This window comes from Rhincodon typus, chromosome 19, assembly GCF_021869965.1.
Source record: "Rhincodon typus isolate 14 chromosome 19, sRhiTyp1.1, whole genome shotgun sequence".
Lineage (NCBI taxonomy): Eukaryota > Metazoa > Chordata > Chondrichthyes > Orectolobiformes > Rhincodontidae > Rhincodon > Rhincodon typus.
In genome coordinates this window covers 27,377,744-27,400,182 of record NC_063350.1, presented here as the reverse complement: position 1 = coordinate 27,400,182, position 22,439 = coordinate 27,377,744, and the positions used below count along the sequence as shown (strand labels likewise).

At 37.1% G+C, this 22,439-nt stretch overlaps 1 long non-coding RNA gene across 1 annotated transcript in view; it reads right to left on the bottom strand.

Annotated features, from left to right (window-relative positions):
* Positions 1-16,257: 16,257 nt before the first annotated feature.
* LOC125485426 overlaps positions 16,258-22,439 on the bottom strand; it is a 104,374-nt gene continuing 98,192 nt past the window's right edge. Inside the window, exons 5-6 of the long non-coding RNA XR_007264158.1 lie at positions 17,176-17,270; positions 16,258-16,348 (exon numbers count right to left, since the gene is read on the bottom strand). This is a non-coding gene — a long non-coding RNA (uncharacterized LOC125485426). The remainder of the gene's footprint in view (positions 16,349-17,175; positions 17,271-22,439) is intronic.

Sequence of the window (22,439 nt, the reverse complement as noted above, 5' to 3'; positions counted from 1 at the left end):
TCTCACATTTATAGTTTCTCAGAACTGAGGTGAGCTTTGAAAATGGTGACAAAATTTGGAGAACTAACAAATAACCAGAAAAACTGGCAAAGATTGTGGAATAATGTAAACAAGCAAGAGTTGTGAACAAAAAAATGGCTGATGCAGTTTTTGGTAACAAGAATAAAAAACTAAAATATACAGTTTCTTTCCTCAACACATTAGAGGAGCAAAGGATATTAGGTGTACAAATACATAACATCTAAAACTAGTGGGAAGTTTAAAAAGAAGGCAAATGGGATTTGAAAATTTATGTCAAGAGATAGAACACAAAAGCAAAGAACTTGTAAAGACAGTACAGAATGTGACCTGGCCACATCCTGACAGCAGTTTTAAATTCTCAACATAGAGGAAGAGATGAAGTTCAGATGTATCAAATAATCCAGGTTCAGGAACAGCTACAGCCAATGAGGGTTACATTATTTTGAACTAACAAGACAGAGGAAGGATTTAATAGAATCGTTCAAAAAGCTAAAAGGAATAGCCAAGATAAATATGGATAGATTATTTCCTCTGGTAGATAAAGGAACGATAAGAGCCATGATCTCAAGTTAAGCACTAGACACATAAAGAGGAGATCAGAAGAAACATTTTCATTCAGAGTTATTGGAATGTGGAGTGCATTGGCACAAGTGGTGATTGATGCTAAAATGATTAGAGCATTTAAAAAGACACTAGATAATGACATTAAAAAGACTATAAAAGGAGCCCAGAACAAAGAAGTAAAATAAGATTAGTTTGAGAATTAAGAAAATGAACCTGCGAAAATGGCCTGATGTACAACAGATAAGAAGAATGCAATGAAAACAGAAAAATTATATCAGGTGTAAGATATAGAAAGAGAAACAGTGTTCACATTTCAGGATAATAACATTTTCTCAGGATTCAGAATAAATATTTTCCTCCTGTGCTAAAGTTAGTGTTGGATTTCAGTTAAACTATGTTCAAATATAGAAACAAAGCTGTAAACTACATTCTGCAGAGAAGGTAGTATTAGAAATATGTGCCTTAAATAGGAAGGCCATATGTCAGTCCAAATACGTGTGCAGGCCTCATTGAAACACTCTTCAGGAGTAGGCTGTAGCCGTTCCTGAACCTGGCTTATTTGATACATCTGCATTTCATCCTTTTCTCTATTTTGACAATTTAAAACTACAGTCAGGATTGCAGATGTGGCCAGGTCATATTCTATACTGTCTTTATAATTTCTTTGCTTTTGTGTTCTACCTCTTGACATAAATTAGCAAATTCCATTTGTCTTTTTTTTAAACTTCCTGCTAGTTTTAGATGTTATGTAATTGTGCACCTAATATCCTTTGCTCCTCTAATGTACTGAAGAAAGAAACTACATATTTCAGTTTTTTATTCTTGTTACCAAAAGCTGCATCTGCCATTTATTTGTTCACAAATCTTGCTTGTTTATGTTATTCCATAATCTTCTCCAGTTTTTCTGGTTATTTGCTAGTTCTCCAAATTTGCCACCATTATCAAAGCTCACCTCAGTTCTGAGAAACTATAAATGTGAGAACAAAATAATCCTTGACATCAGATATTATTGCACTGGACATGGCAGCAGCCTATGATGAGACTTGTAAGCTAAATTGCAGGAGCAGGGCTGATCACAGCAGAGAGCAGCCATCAGAAGTGCTGTGGAGCTGGAATGAACATTCCTGAGCCTCTTGGCTCCACATTAAAAGCATTAAACATTTCCTTTCTGGTAACAGTTACTTGCCAGGCTACATCCAAAACTTCAAAATCTGAGCCAAAGAGGCCCCATGCCTACTCCATTCAGTCTGCCCAATTTCTTTGAGGGATCTGAAATCAAGGATTTAGGCCCTTTAATAGCATAAGGAAGTAGCCTAATGCCTGTTCTGTGTGGCCACTCGAAATACTTCAAAGTTGTCCGCATCTAACGTGAGATTAGCTATTATTTTCCATCCAGAAATCAAGTGCAATGGTAACAATTTTTTACACTATAGGTGCCATATCTTGCAGTTTCCATGTTTGATAGCTGAGGCAGGGGAGAAGATTGCTGAAGTTTAGGAATTAATTATGATTGCTAATAGTTCCCAGGGTGTTTCAGAGCATGTTTTGCCCAAGGGCAAGCATAAAGAGTTCCAGTTGTCTTTCAATACCATGTGATTGGTATAACACATTTTGATTATCTACCTATATTTCATAGCCATGTCCTTAATATACCGCACAAAACAAAAATCAGTCATTGAAAAAGTTTTGCATAGATTTCAGGTTATTCTTGATTTTGGCTCATGTGACACAGAAAAACTATTGTGACATGAAAATAATACAGTGGTAAGAAATGATAAATTAACAAATTCACAGAATCTGCAATATCACAAAGAAACTTTAACATCAAGGATTTCGTCTCTTACATTAAAACATTGACTGCCCATTAAAAGTGTTAAATTAGCTGTACAGCTTTTTGAGGTGACCTGAGGCTGAGCAGGGTATTACATAAATGCAAGGGTTTTGTATATATTTATATACAACTAGCCTCTGAGACCTGAAGCTGTGCAATAATTGCTACAACATTAAGGCTTAAGTTTATTATCGGTTAAACGTGGTAATGGCTCCCATTTGACTAAATAGGTACGATGTCCAGGTATCCCCAGTAGTTGGTTTTAATATCAGTATCATCCATTTTTATACAGTAAAAAAGGTTTAAACTGGATATATGATACATCTAGAACATCCAACTGAGTGCGTAAGTAGATTGCTGAGAGTGTCATATTGTGAACTGAAGGCTCACACCATGAACTGGATGGGGTCCTCACTGCACACTGAAGAGGGTTTTACATTGTGAATTGGAGGGACCTCTCATTACTTGCTTTAGTGCACTGAGGAGCCAGACCACAATCTGTTTTGAGTTATAGGAACACTTTCACACCCAAAGCATTTTGAATCGATTCAATTCAGAATGATGGTAAAACTATATCCTAACTATTGAAATACATTAATTCAATATCTAATTCTTGTAGTTTTATTGTATCTCAATAACAGAACTTTATACACATTGAGTAAATGGACAGTGGTTGTCTGCAGGTCGAAAACTGCTGCAGTTTTTTTTTCGGTCCACCAGAAACTAAGCCTGTACCAATGGTCACATAATTATACTGTCAAATCGTGTTGAATAAATCCATCTCACCTAACATTATAAATCCGTGAGTAGTGTATATTTATAAATATTTCTATAGAACTTTGTGAATTGACATACCAAATGCCCTTATACATAATGCATAAAATGTTGCCCAGTTTCATGAAGCGTCTTCTGCCTTGTGTTTTCCTGGAATGTAATCATGTTCATGTGGCAAAATCCAATCATAGCAAATCAATTCAACAAAGTTAGCCACAAGAAAACAGTTAGTGAAGCTGAATATTACATGTTCTGTGTGTATCGCAATAACTGTATGCTGAGTAATGAAACCACCTCTTGTCTCGGATTCGTACTCTTGATTTGCTTCAATTTAACTGCATCCATTCAGCAACACCCAGTCTCGCGTTCTATCTTCAATATTTTAGTTACTGTGGTGCTTCTCTTAAATAGACAGCTACTTGAATTAAAATTTTTGTTTTGTCTATTGTTACGAGATAACATCACTTACAGCACAATTGTTAGCTACGTGTCCTTTGCGCACTGAGGGACAATCTGAGATGTCATCAGAAAAATAACTACCAGAGTTTCCATAAATTCTGAAATTAACTTCACACGAAGATTTTGTTTTACTGAACACTTTTCATTGTTTCTTTCAACATGATCACATTAGGGAAATTTATAAAACCAAAGAGACCGGAATGATCCCTTTCAATGTATATATATTACGAATTCTAGTTAGGCGTCTAACTACTAAAGGTGATACTTATCCAGATTAATTTTAAAAGGGAAGATTAACAAGAGTGCGCGCGGTTTCTACAGCAGTGCGGAGACGGATTCCTAAAAGTTGAATGGACACCCAACTCCAGCCTGACGATACTGATGAATATCAAGGGATTGCAATAAATATGTACAGGCCAATTAAGCGTCATATTTTCTTCTGTGGGCAATATTTTGTTAAATTTCGGACAAAAAAATTCAATCCTTTTTATTGGTGCCAAACGCTCCCTGTTGAGTCTAAATGCCAGCATTGATCGTTGACGCATGCACTTCAAGAAAATATAATGTTATTATGTCACATCTCAGTTAGACAAAGATAGTCGCGTGGGCTCAGGGTCCCCCCAGTCAAAATAGTAGGTTTGTAAAGGATAATTTATTTCAAAATGCAGAGAAAATTCATACTTGCTGCGTTGAAAATGCCTCAGCCTTTCCTTTACCTTTAAATTAAACGGAAGGTTTCGTTCAGTGGTCTTTACTATGATTGAATCAGACCCTCCTTATATTTTCAATAAAATCCTGTTCATCTTCACTTTCTAAATCTATTGCACATTATCTTGGTCTTCCGCCTGAATCTTTGCGCCATGTACGGACGATTTACTCTATATATCTGAATGCGAATGGTTCACAACGTTGCAATACTCTTTTTAATTCTCGATCAACAGCGCTGACATATAATCCTACTTTTTTATTGTGGAAATGAATATTCAATATATTGCATTTGCTTATAATGATATAAATGTAATATGTTCCATAAGGCAAGAAAATACTTTTATTCGAAAGTTCTCCGAAGTATATTTTTAGGAATCTATTGTAAATCGCTGATGTATGCAATATATTTTCTGTGTAAAGTTATAACAGGAATACATTATTCATTTATACTTCCTTATTACCACTTAATGAATTGGATCATTTTGGAATTTATCACGATAAGAGTCGTGCCAAGTAATTTGAGATGAAATGAATTTCATTTTTAATTAAGCTAACCTCGTGGCTAGTTGTAATGTAATCCAGTGATGTAAATGTTTTCCCTCTTCACCTTTCTACAGTAGGCCACGTTTGCCTCTGTTTAGATTCAGAGATATAGCATTTTGCCGGCTGGTAATGCAGGATGCGCTCGCAGTGAAGAAAAATCCTAAAGCTTTCCTGCTGACTTCAGTCACGAGTTCAAAGATTACTGCAAGAAACACGCACTGCTGTTGACAGATGTGGGGAAACCATGACTGTTAAATACACAGCAACTACGAGTATTCAAGATACTAAAAATTCTGCGAGAAATCTAGAAGGACTTATAGTTACCGCACGAATTCAAAATTAACCTAATTATTGGACATTTTGTTACACTAGGAGTCTTTTTTCATTGTGCTTTACGCTCATACATTTATTGTGATAGAGAAGCAAGCAAACACTCGTGTTTTACTAAGAACTTGTGTGAGATAGAAATATACAATATTTTAGAAATAGGTTTTCTTATCCCACATGTAGAAGTGGAAGCTGTTTGAAATACATGTAAATATGCATTTACTCTTAATAGTATCCATACATGATGTCTGGTACAGTAGCCATTTAAAACGCGGAGTAGTTTGGCACTTTTAAAGCAGAAGGTTTTAATTATGGACTTAGATGATGCCAATCATTTACTATTATTGTATAATAAGTGTCAATAATATTGATTTGTCTCTATCAATTCTATATGACCAGTATTTTATTCAAACACGGTGTTACAATTTGATCTCTTTAAATGTTCACCTACTCTAAACTAGGTTTTACACAATTTTTCGAGTACTTCTTAAATTGTATACCCTTTGTTATAGCAAGAACCTAATCTAGATTATTTTTGGAGATTCTAATTTTAATTCTATGTTATTTAGCAGCATCAGGTCTGTGATCCATTGCACCGAGATGCTATTATTCCAATATTGCGTGGTCAAAGCACATGGTCACATCTTCCAGATGTACCTTAACGTCATTGCTAAGGCATGGTTATTAAAGGCGATGGCGAATCTGATTAAATTCTCTGCAGTTTTGTAGATCTCTATAACAACATAAAGACCAAATAATTTTCCAAAAACTTGTGAGTCCATTTCATGCTAAAACTTAAGAATGTATTTCTCGTGTCCAAACCAACCATATTGATTAATATTTAATGAAAAGGCGTTCCTTGATTAAGAGAAATATAATTAACCCCGAGGTGAAGGGTCTCTGGCCATTTCTCCCGGGTAACAAAAGCTACAGTTCTTGTTCTAACTCGCCAACTGCTTACTTAACAACTTTCTTTTATTTTCCATCCTCTGATGTTAGTAAAAACTTAACAGAGTCATAAAACAAATGACATTTAAGGGCATCTTAAAAGAGATTACAGTTACAGTTTGCTCTGTTCAGTAGAATGTGTTTCTACCCTTTGTTCTGACAGCCCCTTTCAGTGTGAATAATAGTTCAAAACTACGCAATCAGAGAAAAATCCGTTTTCCTTTATATTTTGGAGTGATACTTTCACTTCCGCCGAGTATTCACTGCTGCAAGCAGATTTCTTCCAATTGATCTGTTTCCTTATTTCGTCTGCTGAATGTAAGCGCAACATTATTAACTACATTGGTTGATCAAGTTGACTTGAACAGACGGCAACACTCTGCTGGGTTGTGACTGTTTAAGCAGGTGCTGTTCAAAATCTTCTCACTTGCCAATGTAGTGTTTACAGTATGGTTTCCTTATAGGTCGTGGACGCCAAATTGCCGTTGCAAATCAAAGAATCAATGCACGTCCTCTAGTTGGCTAAAGGTAAACTGTTTGCAGAGAGCAGAGCCTTACTTGGTACCAATCATCATATTCACTAGTTCTGCTCAATTCATTTCCAATATAATTACTTCAGGGGTTTGTACCAGAGAAACAGAAATATTAAAATAATCGGTTACAAAGTTAGAATGTATTTTCAATATATAAATAACAAACTATTATTCGTGAAACTTTTCACACTTGGTGTTCAATTAATTACACAAAACACGAAATATCACCCAAAGAAGACTTTGCACCAATATGTACAAAGGATGGCTGGTACTCTAGTTAATCTGTGCACGGATCCTGATGAACAATCCGCAGAAGTTTTAACCTATAGAATGCTGATTTCAAAATCAAAATGTATTAGTTTGCCTCCAGCAGTTTATAATACGTTGTCTGTCATGTATGGGTCATACGAGGCGAAAAATTAACCAAAACTGTGCTAAGTTTTCACGCCATCTTTCCAATGTACATTATTGTTGAAATATGATCATTTTCAAACTTTTGCAGTATTAGTTTAGAAATCGTTAGAGAAAGACCTATGCACAATTGGTACAATGTTTAAGTCTTCTGTCCAAGAAATGCTAGTTTGATTCACGCAAGCCCAGATGTTACCAGACCCACGCGTACTAAATAAATGTCTAAACGAGATACAATTGCGTATATATTTGCGTCCTGCAAAGCCATTTTGGTTGAAAACACGCCGCACACTGCATCGGGACATTCCACTTACTATTCTTGAGACTAAACACCATAGTCGGTCCTCCAAATGCAACTCACATTCTTTAATGCAGATCATTTCTGATAGAATTAACTACCCACTGTCTACCCGCGTGCTTAAAAAAAAATTCTGGGCAGCCATATGGGATCTAATGAATATTGTCAAATGGTGGTTAAAAAAAGTACGTAAAAGTGATCTTTGGAGAGAGGCCTTTGTGGTGGACAGACCAGTAGAATGTAGAGGCAAGAATGCGCGCCTTTCTTACCTGAAACTGACAAGCTTTCAATATTTCCCGCGGGAACACAAGTCGGGTGATTGTCTCAGAATCATTATTAAAAGCAACATCCAAACTCCACATTGGTCCATATATGTTTCTAAATGATATAAAACTAAAATTAAAAGTATCTGTGATCACACTTGGCCTGTGCCTGTTATGGGGTTGTAGTGGCCGGTGGCCACAAGGAATGTGGCCCTATTACCATTTTGTTTTGTCCCAAGCTGAAGCTGGCCCCCTTTCACGGCACTCCATTCATTCAAATCACCGCTCGCACTCTTTATTGTAAGAGACGGGCTTTCAGGCCTTGAATTGTTCCCTCTTAACAATGAATTCTTTTGTTTATGCCTTTCTTTTATACTCTACGATAATGCTGATGGCACTTCAGGCCCAGGTCTCTGCAAATGTTTGCAAAATTATACCTTTACATCATTCGCTCAGAAACGGCTGCCTACTGCAGACCCAAAATATTATTTAAACCTAATTTGACTATGAAACTGCAAAATATACCAAAAGGACACTAGCAAAAGGCCAACTGTTAGCTGGGTGTGACTACTCGTTAAAATATGTTGATAATCTGTAACATATATTCTGGTTGACAGAACTACATTTTATGAAATCAAAGCTAATTGGGATTAAACACATTAAGAAAAACCTCGTATTTCATTCAGTCGAGGTGTCTGCATGCTCCTCAGAACATTTTCTCCTGCAAAGGAACGACTAAGGCTATCACAGAAAATTAAACTGTAACGTTGGAGAAATCATTCTACGAAAATAAACCACCACAAACTCCACTGCATTCTGGTAGAAAACAGCTCTGAGGAAAGCTTTATGTATTCTCAGCGAGAAACAGTCTATCAGTGCATTTTCTGGATGTTGAACAATTATATGTCTGATTTGGTTTTAGCTGTAAATCAAATATGCCATTTTGCAAATCCAAAAGAACTTGTATCCATCTTTAGTTGAATTGATGAATGATTTGTCAAGCAGGCGTTTCCCGCTGTGACCGCGGACCCGTCACTGGGCCAAGAATGTAGGCATGATCACCCTGGACAGCAGTAACAACAACAAAAATCAGTGACCACAGCATCTCAGCTGTTCCCAGGGACTAAGAGTTAGATGGTTTTGTCCTCAAAGGTAATGACGAGAACAGTGCTAAGCATGAAAACAGCCCATTAAAATAAGGCCAGATTTGATTGTCAAAGCACACCACCAAATAATGTTTTGGGGTTAATCAGCTACGAAAGGCCTGACTTTTATGTTTTGTTTGTACAGTTAGATGTGAAAATTTTAAGCACAGCGAGGTTAACCGCGTATTATTTTGTTAGAACGATGGTTTTCCTGACTAGCCTATTGACCCAATCAATGGTTGTGGTAAATTGCTTAGCAGTTTATTGGTTTGGGTTTTGCTGGGTATTGCGGATGCTTCGAGAACTGGATTCGTTTAAGCAGCCTGTGTGTAAGCTCAGGAACATATGGCGGGGAGGTTTGTGCTTACATAGACACACTAACATAACACTTTTTAAGTATTTGTGAGCTGGTGATAACGTTTCATCTGTGTATAGAAATCGTGGTTTCCCATGGATAAATATTGACGCATTCTGCGCATTTTTCATGTGAATTTTTTTTGTAGATGAGTGGAAATGAGCAGATCGAAGTTCCATTATAACCATTATGGTCAGTGTCCACTTCTGCACAATAAACAGACACAATTGCACCCGCTTTGATATTTATACTTCTAAAACTATTGAAATTCTGTTTTTTTTTTCTGGGGAGAGGGGGATTACCCAATAAATTAGAAAGTGTTATTCAATTCCATAAATCCACTTCTTAGAAAATATTATAATGACATATCTTTTAGATGTAAATTTAAATAGTTCCAGCACTCAGACCGGTTCTGTCTTGGGATATGCATGTAATGGTCCTGTTCCATTTTAAATATTGACTTGCCCAAGTCTTAACAAGATAGTACCCCGTTACCTTCTTTATGATTGCTAACACATTCCAAATACCTTTTGCAGTCAAAACTTTATTTGTATTGCTTTCTTTCATGGACTAGAGTACAGAACACAGATACTTTGTTGGAAAAAAGGTCGTATTCATAAAACAAATTATGAAAATAATCAATGATATATTAAAATGACAGTTGGTTTCCCTGCCACTGGATAGAATTGTTTATCCAAACACTTTGGCCTTGCTTTTGGTTGGTTATTTAGGTTTCTTTTAACTTTGATTGTACATTTCCTAATGGAAATCCGCTATTGTATTCTGATACACTCGCCCCTCAAAGATATACCAGCAGGACTTGCAGAAATTCGGCTATGTAGAAATTCTCAATTTAAAAATGCTGGACCAAGCATTACAACACAGCAAACTGGAGCTTTTGTTTCTTTTAAAAGAGCTTAAATGCATAACGGACAATACCGAGAATTTAAAAAATGCATTTACAATTGACAGCCTATTTTTTGCAAATATTCGGTGGTGTAATTCTATGTATTGTATCACAACTTTCAACGTGAACGTCATGAACTGAATTCTATGCGAATTAAAGTTAAAAAGCATGGCATTCGGTTTAAAGCCGAGTTACAGCTATACAGTTTTTTAAAAAAAAATCATTCTAAGGCTGCAGTCGTTCATGGAAGAATTCTACTGCAAGGTGTGTCCCATCAATTTCGACCCGCAACAATTCCACGGATAATTCCACCTTTGAAAGCAAAAACACATTTTCAACGATAGGAAACGTAAAGAATATCATGGTGCTTTTTAGCCATAAAAGTGACGGGGATTTTCTTAGTTAAAATATAAACACAATGGTTCTAAAATTTAATTTGTAATAAAGTTCCGATTATAATTTGTGTCAAAGTTCCCAATGCAGATGCTTACATAACTACCCCAACAATAAGCATTGCTTGTATGCACGCTATTGAAGAATGTCTATGGAGGCGTGTAAAAAGGTTTTTGACCCCCTGATGGTGTTTATTTGCTGCCTAGGCCAGTGAGAGAGCGAAAGCAAGAGAGAGAGAGAGTGTGTGTGTGTGTTATTGTAATGCAGAAGGCGCGGCCTCGTTCAGATGGAGATGTGCGGCCCGAGAAGCCGGTAATCCGGGACATCAGGCTTGTAACGTCCCATTTTACCTCATCTTCGAACTATTTTCCAGTAAAATCTCAGCTTCTTTTACAGACATGAAGCATGAGGGATGAAGAAGACCACAGTTTGAAGGACGGGTGACCGCCCTCTGCAAATGAAGCAGTTCCAGGCGAGTAATGTGGTTGTTTAATGCAGCGATGCCTTGTATATCCTACTCTTAAATACCAATGCGCGTTTCTGATGTTAAGCAACAGAAAATATGATTTAGGATTATCTGTGTAAGAGTAGCTGCCGGGGCGAACTAAAAATGATGTAGCAGAAATAGACACATTCTAGAAGCATTGGCGCACGGGGCCCTCCACCACGATTGAGTATTAACGTTTTGAGTTTCGGTCCTGCCTCTCTTTGAAAATATTAGAATAATCACAACGTATGTGTTTGATGTGGTTTTGAATGTCAAAAAGCAGATTTCCGTAGTTAATATTTTGTGCGTTATGGGGAGGAAAGCGCGCCTACTTTTGAGATCAATGTCCACCGATCAGCCTGAAATCCAACCAGTACATGTGGCCAGGCTGTGCCCAGTATAGACTTTGCAGTGCAAATTCTCGATGTTGCCGTGATCTCCGAATCACATTAGTTTGAAAGTCAAATACAGACATCTCGAAAGATCTTTTGTTTTAAAAATCGATCGATATACCGAACTCAAATGCTGCAGATAGCTTGGCTCTTTGTCTCTTCTAACAGTGGGTGGTAGACTAGGGAAAGGAAGAAAATGGCGAGTCGCAATCATTTACATTTTCTTCCGGTATATCGATCGATTTTGCCTGCCTTCCACTGCGATCCGCAGAAATTGAAGTGCAGAGTCGTAGGAAGATATTCTATCATCACTGTTTAGAGTCTTCGCATAAATGGCTTCGTATATATACATAATTAAGCCGGTGTCCTGTTTTCTGATGGAACAGCACAGTAAACCATACATTTCTGCTACTTCATTTAGCAGTTTGCAGAAACCTGTAAATAAATTAATAAATAAATTAAGTCTAGAGATGTATGCATACAAGCAGGGAATCTTTTAATTCCCAAGTTACTGTTCATTAAACTCAAGCAAACAGTTAACTCCCATTTATTTGGGTATATCTTGTCTAATTTTTTAGAAGACAAAATGTGCTGAAGAATACACAGTTCAGGGCTGATGGTTTAAAATATTATGCTATATTTTAAATACATGTATTAAATCTAAGAAAACTCAAGTGCAGCATTATTTTAAGTACTTTGGATAATTTATTGACGATATGTAAATATTAATAAATCTATTCATTTATTCAGTTTTCTGTTATAAATCTGTCACCCAACATTCTGCAATTGTAATTCTGCTGACATATTTAAGTGACATCACAGATCCGTTTCGAAAAAGTAGGTGATTAAAACGCAGAGAACTCGACATCACTGTTAAACAGTTCGTGGCCTAGAGCATACAGTAGTTCCTTTGAAATGAAGCAATTTAACGTGTATACAGATATATTGCTACAATGATGTTGTTCCACCAGACCAACTGAACACATGCATAGATTGTTGAATTTAAATAAACGCATCATTTATTTCTCCCTGAGAGTGGATCTGTCTTCGATTTACTTATAAGCAGCTAACGCATTTAATCGAGTTTTTTTTTCTATTCAACGAGCATTTTCAGAAATAATTTAGAAGTCCCGCTTGATTTCGTGGCAAGCAAAAATTCAGCACTGTCAGAGATGTGCCTGAATTAAATAACAATGAGGTCACCCTCACAGGTATAAAAAGTGCTGATTCGTTTCAATACCATGGACAGCGATCTTTCTACCCTCAAACTGTTACTAAGACCTTTGATCAACGCTTTGATCTAACTTTACCAACATGCAGCTATAAAACCTATGTCCGTTTAAGCCTTTTAGCAATGAAATATATCTAAAGCTAAATGCTAATCCCAAAATATTAATAATGCTAAATACAATGAGTGTGCATTATCAAGGTATCGACCAGAAAGTTTTAACATACGTGTGTGGATGTTAAGAGCACCGAGTGGAGTGTTAATATTTTGGCCAGAAGTGGCGATGAAAACCGTGTCTTTCTAAAAGTTGAATTTTCAGTTGTGCTTAAATGTGAGCTGTGCTGTTATAATATGTGCTCGATTTGGACCCAACACAGAACTGTGTTGGAGGAGAGGGGTTTTGTCATTCAGTAATACGTCAATTAAAAGAAACTGTTTACAAGATGGTATTCGCTTAGAATTTCACTCCTTCAGTTTCAAGGACATCCTGCTGATCAGGATTTGGTTAATGGAGGAGAACTTCTGGCCCAGCAATGACGTCATGGGCCCAATGTAATCCTCTTGTGCTGAACCCAATCAGCAGATGTGTCGCTTGTCTGGATGGAGAGCGATTAATCCGTTAGACTGGATCAGATCAGCAGCAGCGCCAGGACTGGACCAAACTGCCCCTAGTCCGATAAAGAGACCGGATAAATTGCAGAAGCTTTTTCGCCTCTTTAACAGTCTGGGATGGAGGAGTAGAAGACCAACCGTTCTTCAGCTGATTGCAGCTCTAACCGTTGCTGGTGCCTGGGAAGAGTTGCTGATCCCTTCTCTTCAGTATTGTAGAACGAGATGGGCATGAAAACGGTGAATGCAGAGAGATCAATCGCCTTTTTTCCCCTTCCCCGCTCTATTCAAGAGAAGCAAAAATAAAGCCAGCGCATTGGAGTTCGTTAACAATGGATGTGTCAGGGACATTTTCATCCGACGCAGAGGCTACCCGGCAATGGAATCGGTAAATCTACTAAAAGCTAGTGGTGCTATACACTGTAATTATGGGTATAGGCGGAATAACGATGTGCAATGTCCTGTCTACACTGTAATTTGGGAAGAAAAGCTGGATTTTGCAGTCGATATTAATGTGCTGGTCTTGAACGTGGAGATTAACTGGAAGCAAGAGCAAAAAGCCTCTTAAATTTTAGAGAGTTGTTTTCTTTATCTTTAAACCACAGAAGCACGGAACTTAGCATCCCGACCGATGAAGATATTGTTGCTTTCATGTGTTTTTTTTTTGTTCAACCATTCGGCCAGTACGTATTTTTAAAGAAATAATAATGTGGATTTCACATACAAATAATGGTTGTTTAATTGGTGATTTATAGCCAAACGGACAGTTTCTGTTACTTGGCGATGCTGACTCCAGCTCTCCGTGTTCACAGCGGACCTTGATTTAATGTCCATACAATTAAGGCACGCGGTGAATGCCAAGAGAGGGGCCGTCAAACTTCAATCCCACTTTAATTGGACGCAACAGCCTTTAAAGAAACACAACAATATCATCCGCCTATATAATCAATTAGGGCAGGTCTATCCTTTTAATATTTAAGATTCAAATAATTCTTTTGATATTTTAGAGCTTAGGTTTCTGTTGAAAAATTAAAGCGCTAACGCAACGCTATTTTGTTCAATTTTATGTAATAAGTGGGCCAGTTTATAGTTTAGGTTGAAATAATACCAACATCGGACAAAAACAGCGAGGCGTAGTTTCAGTTAGCTGTTGTGATTTTTCTTATTCCTTCCGACGATTGCTTTCGATTTGTTCCAGTTATTATCACATTGTATTTGTAAAGTGGCATGCGGTCTTGTAAATCCGAAGCTTAGTAGATCTTCTACTTTGTACATTCTCGGCTGGATTAGGCGAGTTCTCTCTGTTGTATTCCTGCACTGTCGACTATTAAATAGCAATTTTGCTTTAAAGGACCTGGTTTCAGTAGTTGAAATTATTTGTGTTCGTACCTGTCTCTCTGCCAATCTTCCTCAAGAGCCAGAAGTAGAACGGAGGCAATTCACTTAATGGAACCCTAAGGTTAATGATAATCATTGCTTCATTGTTATAATACAAGAACCTCATAAAACGTTGTAGGGCTATAAATAATGGATTTAGATAGGGCCCTATCAGGAATGTTCAAAGGTTTTTTTTAATAACTTGCACAAAGTCAGAATTGCATTTGACCTAAAGGGCACCTTCTTAAATTGGCTTTTAAGAAAAAAAAAACCTTGCATGATTAATTTAGTTTTGACTATAAACTCTTGACTATTACATAAAAAATATTCACTAATGTCAATATACAGTCGCACATAGTGCACGAATTTGCTCTGTACGGATTATTTAAATGAAATTCGAAAATAGGCGATGTTCTAAACGCCGCCAGTGATGGCTAAACTGAAATGACGGTTTGTATAAGGGACCTTTAATAGAGTGCTACAACGCAACCTAGAATTCAACAAAACACCCCGGGCTTTTCTACCTCAAAACTCGACTCTATATTTGCTTAATGCAGGTAGAATGTTTTTACTCTGCTCGGTCTGACGTGCAGGCGTGACAAACTGTTATATTAAGGTGTGTCAGTGTGTTCCCATCTGTCCATCTGTAGTTCTGATATTTAAATTGTCCAGAGCATGTACGCAAATATGGATTTGGAAAAGAATACAAAAGATCAGAGTGAACTATTGGGAGCTATTGGTGTTAACTCCTTGTTGATCTAAAGCAATAAAGCGAGAATGAAGCAATCTTTCAAATGAATCTTAACAAATCGTTCGAAAGCTAAGTAGTCATCGCCTGTTTTACGTCATCATAGTTGAGGTCGCCCTTGCATTATTCGATTTGTGTTAAAATATGAGATCGCTGCGGTTAAAATCAACACTTTAGCGTTAAAACGTTTTTTTCTAAATTCCTTGTCAAATATGTACAGAAACGTAGATTCTAGCATTTAGAAGTGTTCTCTTGTAGTTGGTATTTAGTGGTTACCGTACCGAATTTAGTCGGACTGGGATGGTTAAAGGCAAGGTTCGAAATTCACTTAAAGCCGGAACTGGCGCTATTTGTCGAGATATCAATTCTAACAGCAGTTGCGTTATGTACAACATTCAATTGAATAGAATACACATTTTGATGTTTTGTTTTATGTGTGCAGATGGAGGACAACAGCGAACAGACGCACTGAATGGTCTTGGATACTGGGCCGATGAAACGGAACCGGGAAATAGTACTAAATCCCATAAGAAATTAAACATGATAGAGTTGGTCAAAGCATAATTTTATACAAACACCTTTTTATTCCCCATATAGCCGCAAACCTTCGTAACTCATTGCCCTCCCTTCCAGCTATCTGTTGGTTAATATAAAACCAAAGTCCATCACAATGGCCCATTGCATCACCTGAGTGTTGATGATCAATGGAACTAAAGGTCTATCTTATTTTTCAGTGCTACATCGATGAACAGAATTGGTGGCATCCGAAATCCGAAAGAGCCTATTAATAGTCGAACAGTGTATTTTCACTGACGGTGCTGCAACATTTTAGTCTAACGGTATTGGTGAAGATTTTAGAGTTTTCTCAGTTGCCCCGTTGCACCATTTATTATAATTGTGAGGAGAGTTGGCTCTCTCTTATACTGCGGTATCGGGTGTTATTAAAGCGCCCCCTGCAGGCTCATACTCTTCATTACCGATCCGGAAAATCCAATCGTTCTAACCAAGTCAGCCAGTCTGGCAGCATCTGTGAGGAAAAATCAGAGTCAACGTTTCGGGTCCGGTGACCCTTCCGCAGAACAGTAGTATCAGTATTAAGCATGTTTACAATTTTAAACGTACATTCATTTCAGCCATGTAACTATCTGCTAGCGTGTATGGAAACAAAGCAAGGCTAGCACAAAATTATCCCCAATACAAAATAGAAATCTCAGATGTGCGTTAATGGAACGTCTAAGCTGCTTCTCAGAACTTCACAGTTAAGAGATTTCTTTGAGATGTTCTCGCCTTCCAGGAAGACTTAGCAAGTTTCATAAACCACAGTGAGATGAATGATCAGGGTTTTTTTTGTTTCACTAGCTGGCCGAGGGAGGAATAATGGGCCCAACCTGTTTTCCAAAAGTTCTCAATTGTGCTTTCTCCTAAAGCACCGCTGCATATAAATGGGGCCTTTGTTAAACGCCTCATCCAAAGGATAACACTTGCAACAATGCGGCACTCTTATCAGCCGTGCATTGAAGTGTACAGCGAGATTAAGTGCTCACGTCCTGGATACGCGCTTAAATCGGAAGCGTTTTAACTCAGAGAATACTTTGAGTGTAACAATTCATGGGATATTTCTGGAGAACTTAACCTCGTGTAATTTACTAAACGGGAGCGCGTCACACCAAACCTATCATTTCTTGTGAAGGATACGTGAAAGTTTATATATGGAGATATGGTTTTTGACGTTGTAAAGCGGCTGAATACAACTAATAAGGGTCAGCATGATAGCCGCACAATACACTGAGTGTGCAATACTGTTTAGTAATACAGATATTGTAATCCTGTTCAACAATTTCAAATTCCAATTACCTCTTTTGTTGGATCAGCTTCACAAATTTGATATTGTCTTCATGTTTTTGAAGTCGATTTTGAAATAGATAGTTTAGAATGAAGAAAGCGGGATTCTAAAAATATGAACAAGGAAGATTATATATGTAGTTCCATTTCAGATAGGATTACTACGTACGATCGCTCTTTGTAAAGATCAATTAATTGCAATCCGGTGTATTTTTAGCACGGTAATGCTTTGTGAAGCTATTGTTGCTCTCATTTTATCCATCCCACTGCCTCCTGTCCCTTCATGTGGGTATCTCACGTTCGGTTTCCACAAGAGTTCAAATTACATTAATGACATTGCAGCTTCCACCATTAATAAAGTTGAAATCGAGTTTTTGCCAGTAATAGCATCTTCTCGGATTCTTAAAATATTAATCTATCAGTCATACCTTGGAAAGGTTAATCTGGCAACACGAGTACAGAGTTCAGTGTATCCAAACCAGGTCGAACGGAATGAAATGTGAGTATAGTTAACATAGTTTCAATACTCACTTTAGTACCCCTATTTCCGCAGTATAGGCATAGCTACAGGCAATGCGAATAAAGGCAACTTCAGTTGGTTTGAACTTCTCTTTCTAAAATAACTTTCCTTTTTTCAAATAGAGTCGAATGACTAGTGAAATAAGATTGGTTTATTTGTAACTCTACATCGTTCACGTCAGGCCATGCAAGACAGACAGGTCTCTGCTTTTCCTTCCTCTGAAACTGACTGTCAGCCGTAAAAGAAACGGCCATTACTGTCTTATAGAAACGTGTCCACATTAGACTAAAGCAGTGTTTACAAAGCCTCTAACCTTCCAATTATGTATAAATATAAAGTAATGAACAAATATGTGATTTTTAAAACAAATAAATGCTGGAAATCTGCAATCAAAGCGGAAAATGTAGGAAAAAGTCAGCCAGTTTGTTAGCAACTGAAAAGACAAGTGGCTCTTTAGGATGGGAAGCCTTCACCTCAACTGGCTCGCCATTCGGACTGAGTCTCCATCCTAAACATTAACGTACCTTTTTACAAACCGCACGATGTGGATATACTAATTCCATTTTTTTTATATTCCACACTTTATCTTGGTATGAATAGGTGTATTGTTATTTAACCAATGCATACAATTCCCAAGCAAAGTAAAACTGTACTTTCATATTTATTAAGTAGGTCGTTTCCATCCCCATCTTTCTTGTTTATTTCTTCATATTTGGAGTCTCATAGAGATAGCTCTGTCTTTTTATTCACTTTAAATATGGCTAAACACGAACAAAAATGTCTGCACTATGATAATAAACAGAAAGCCAGAAATTTATCAAGTGATATTTCGGGATATTTGTCTTTATATAATTCTCCGTGGGCGCAATCAAAACGCAGATTTAAGTCGTTTTGCCACTGAGAAGCTGGGGGTGTCGGATGTCTGAAATAAAAACGGAAATGCAGCACCCCTGACTATATCCGGAGAGAGAATCAGGGTTAACGATGACCTTTCGTCAATTCTGAAAGCTCATCGTCCTGAAGCGTTTACTTTTGCATTTGCTTCCTCACGTCTTCCTCCTTGCCCTCTGAATATTTTCAGTAGTCCCTGGGTTCTTTTTTCATCCAATAAATCTGGTTCGGGAATCGGGTCAAACAAACAACTGTAAATATATATCTTTAAAAAATCAAATTTGGATTGTCAACGAAAATAAAACGCTTACTCTATGTCTCCAATACAAATTTTTCAACTGTAGTGAAGACAAGTCTTTTAACAGTTTAATGAGACGTTTCCCTGTTTAGGTCAGTTCAAGGTTGTCTGGTAAACGCTGACATTGGATGGTTGGAATTTGTATGGACACACACTTGCAGTTAATGCGGTGGCTATCATTGTGAGTTTTAACCATGAATGGATTGGGCGTTCAAACATAGCTCCTTGCTTCCATTTTAAAGCCAAGTTACTATTTGTAGAGTGCCAGTATCGACTGGTCTTCTAGGGAAAAAAGCTGTTTTTACGAAATCGTGTTCACGATTTTTCATGACGTGCCGGATTTATATTTTTCCTTCATATATTTCGACAATTCTTTAATTCATGAGAAATTTGTAAAGCGGCTACACTAGCGAAGCTTCGATCGTTCATTGGGGTCATATCGAGAATAATAATGAATATAGATTTTTCAGTAGAATGCATGAATGGTATAATCATTATTAAGCGGATTTGTAATCTTTTGTTCTCCACTTAATCCCTCGCAACCGTGCATAGCTCACTATATTTATTACAGTCGCTTGGTAAATTTCGCTGTTGATTTTCACCAATTCAATATATCAAATTAGTTTTGTGGAATAATTTTGAACGAACCCAAGAACCCAATGATTGGGTAAATGTGTTGGCTAAACAGAATATCGTGGTTTGAATTCCCGCATCGGCTGAGGCTGCCGTAAAGGATTGTGTTGTCCATCTCGACATCTTCCCCTCGCCTGAGGCGTGATAACCGTCAGGTTAACCACCATCAGTCATCTCTCCATAATGAGAAAGCATCCCAATGGTCTGGTAAGACTATGTCGACTTTACCTTATCATTATATTTCAGCTGCACCTATATAAAAACAAAACCGATTCACCTAAGGCAGTATCTCTTGGATATTTTACAGTGATCATGAGACAACTTCCAGTTTACTTCACGTTTAAATACAACTTGGATCACGGTTTACAATCAAGCATGATCTGAATTAAGCATTTTGTTTAATTTTCTGATTACAACATACTGCCTTTTTTAAGGACTATCGCTGTGAGTTTATTAAAAGTCAGGTGTATTATCTTAGCATGTGACTGAGAACACAGCTGATTTTTACATTCTGTATGTTGTTCAATGGGCAGTGGCTTTATTGCTCCTCCCACCCTATTATTTTAATCATACTAGTTTGAATTAACAAATAATCCATTACCATTTCTCATTCACTACACGAATAAATGGAATATCTTTTGTCTTCAACAATTACAAACACTTATGGTTTGGACAATCTGAGGTCTCAATTTTCGACCCACAGCTCAAGATTATTTCATCGGATAATCGGTGTTAAACTAAAACTAATTTCAACGAAGCCTCTTGCACGTTTCTCCACACATTATAATGGATTTATTGTTCAGTTCTACTAATTGGTAAAGAAACGTGTAGTTAATTTTCAGGGAATCACGTTCCAATGTAGATGTCTCACCGCTGGAGAGGTTAGTCTAATTGGGTAAACGGATAATTACCAAACGCGGTGACAGAAACCCATCTGGATTTAGTCTTCAGTAAATGGGCCAGTAGTTCTCCTCAATTCTGTGTTGGCTATTTAGCAGCCTTTCAGATCCTTCCTATTGCATGTAGAGAAACCACATTTCTGCCATGCTTTGTCTAGCTGGTTATAGCATGTGGTCAATCTTCTTCATTCATGCAGTTCTGCACAAATGAGGAAACAAGCAAGTCCAGTTGATTCAAGTAGTCTGTGTTAATGTTTATCCTGAGGCATCTTCAACCTATCCTCGCATTCCTTTATTGCTTTTCTTTCATCTATTGAAACTAATTGCTCCTGGGTATGTCAATTAAAGACCTTCTTGCTGTTGGGGGAATTCTGTTTAAACCAGAGAAAATAATGGAATTTCTGGTTTGCTATCACTTCTTTTGAAAAAAAAAGTGATTCTTACTATGTGATAAATGCTCTAAAGTATTTGTATATAGAGGTAGTAAAAATAAAATCTAAAACTACGAACAGTATTTTTATACTGCAACACTTTCAGAATATGTCTTAAGATGTGGATGCATTTCCAATTTAGGGTGCATTTGTCAGCCTGAAGATTAGTGTTGGCAATAGCAGATGAATGGGATAAGTCTTTGTCTAGAGAAAGGATAAAATAATTAAACTAAATACAGATAACACATTCATTTTCTAATGTCACCAATATGAATATCTTGGGTAGACTACAAATATAGTCTTAGACTAATACTTGTGGAGTCTGACCATCGATGATAGAAACAAATTCTACATTTACAGGATACATGCATAGACGCCAGACCATCTTAAATTCTAGTTTTGGACTAGTTTAAAGTTATATTGCACCCAGTATGGACTCCAAACGAAATGAGACTAGCTCTTGGAGAAAGTGTTTTTCTTCTCAGTTTTGTTCATTTGGGAGTCAGAATATTGACTCGACCCATAAGGTATGCTGACTTTCATGTTGTTACATATCTGAAAAAGTCTTCTGTTAGCGGTACCTCTGCATCTTTCTACTGTGAAATTGTCACATAGAAGCAATATGTTATGAATTGCTTGACATTTTAACATTTAAGTGAATCTGATTATTTTAAAAACTCTAAGGTAGAATAGATGATCTCTGACACCTTTGATAAATGCAACTGACATTCATTTTGATAATATTACTTATTTTTGAATTTATAGCTAATTATTTCATTTTTTAAAGATTAATGCAGTTAACATATAGCACTAATTTTTCTTGTTAACTTTCTTTTTGCCAATTTTCATTTTTCCATTCCTGAAGGTAGTAGTTCATGCTTTGACACATTGGTTGACACAGGAGTACATTTCAACAATAACAAACATATTTCAGTAACTCAATCAAATTGACATGCTTCTTATGTGAGCCTAGATAGTGAGTAAGGGCACATTATTGGCTAATGGGAGGTAGCACAACCGTCTTTCATCCAATATTTTTCATAAGAGATCACTAAAGTGCTAGCAGGAGGTGCAATGAAAGTAGTCTACTGTTTTTGATCACAAAGATGCTAATGCCAACCACTAACCACCAGAACCATTGCAATTACTTATTCAGTACAGATGGGGATTAAATGAGAACCTGGTCTATATAGGTTAGGCAGTAGATTTGAAGCACTGAGGGGCAACAAAAGCTTAATTGATGCTAGCACTCCCTCCTGAGGCACTTACTAAATCACAAAGGAATATAGTGAGCCAGTGAACCCATATTTACATAATTAACTTTACCTAATTATTTACTACATTAACTTTTAATGCATGGTATAAACAGAATATTATATGAAGACCTTGGGGAAATAATTTATTTCACATGACTGATGCTTGTCATCAATCAGAATGAATGGAATCATAGTCAATTACCAAATCAGCATGCACTTCAGATAGTTCCTCACTTGTCACTGTCTGCAAAATGCGCTCATGACTTTAGGTCTGACCCAGTGAATGAGTAACATGATTTAACTCTCCTGGTGCCTGAGTTTTCTGCAATAGGAGAACATTTTAAGAAT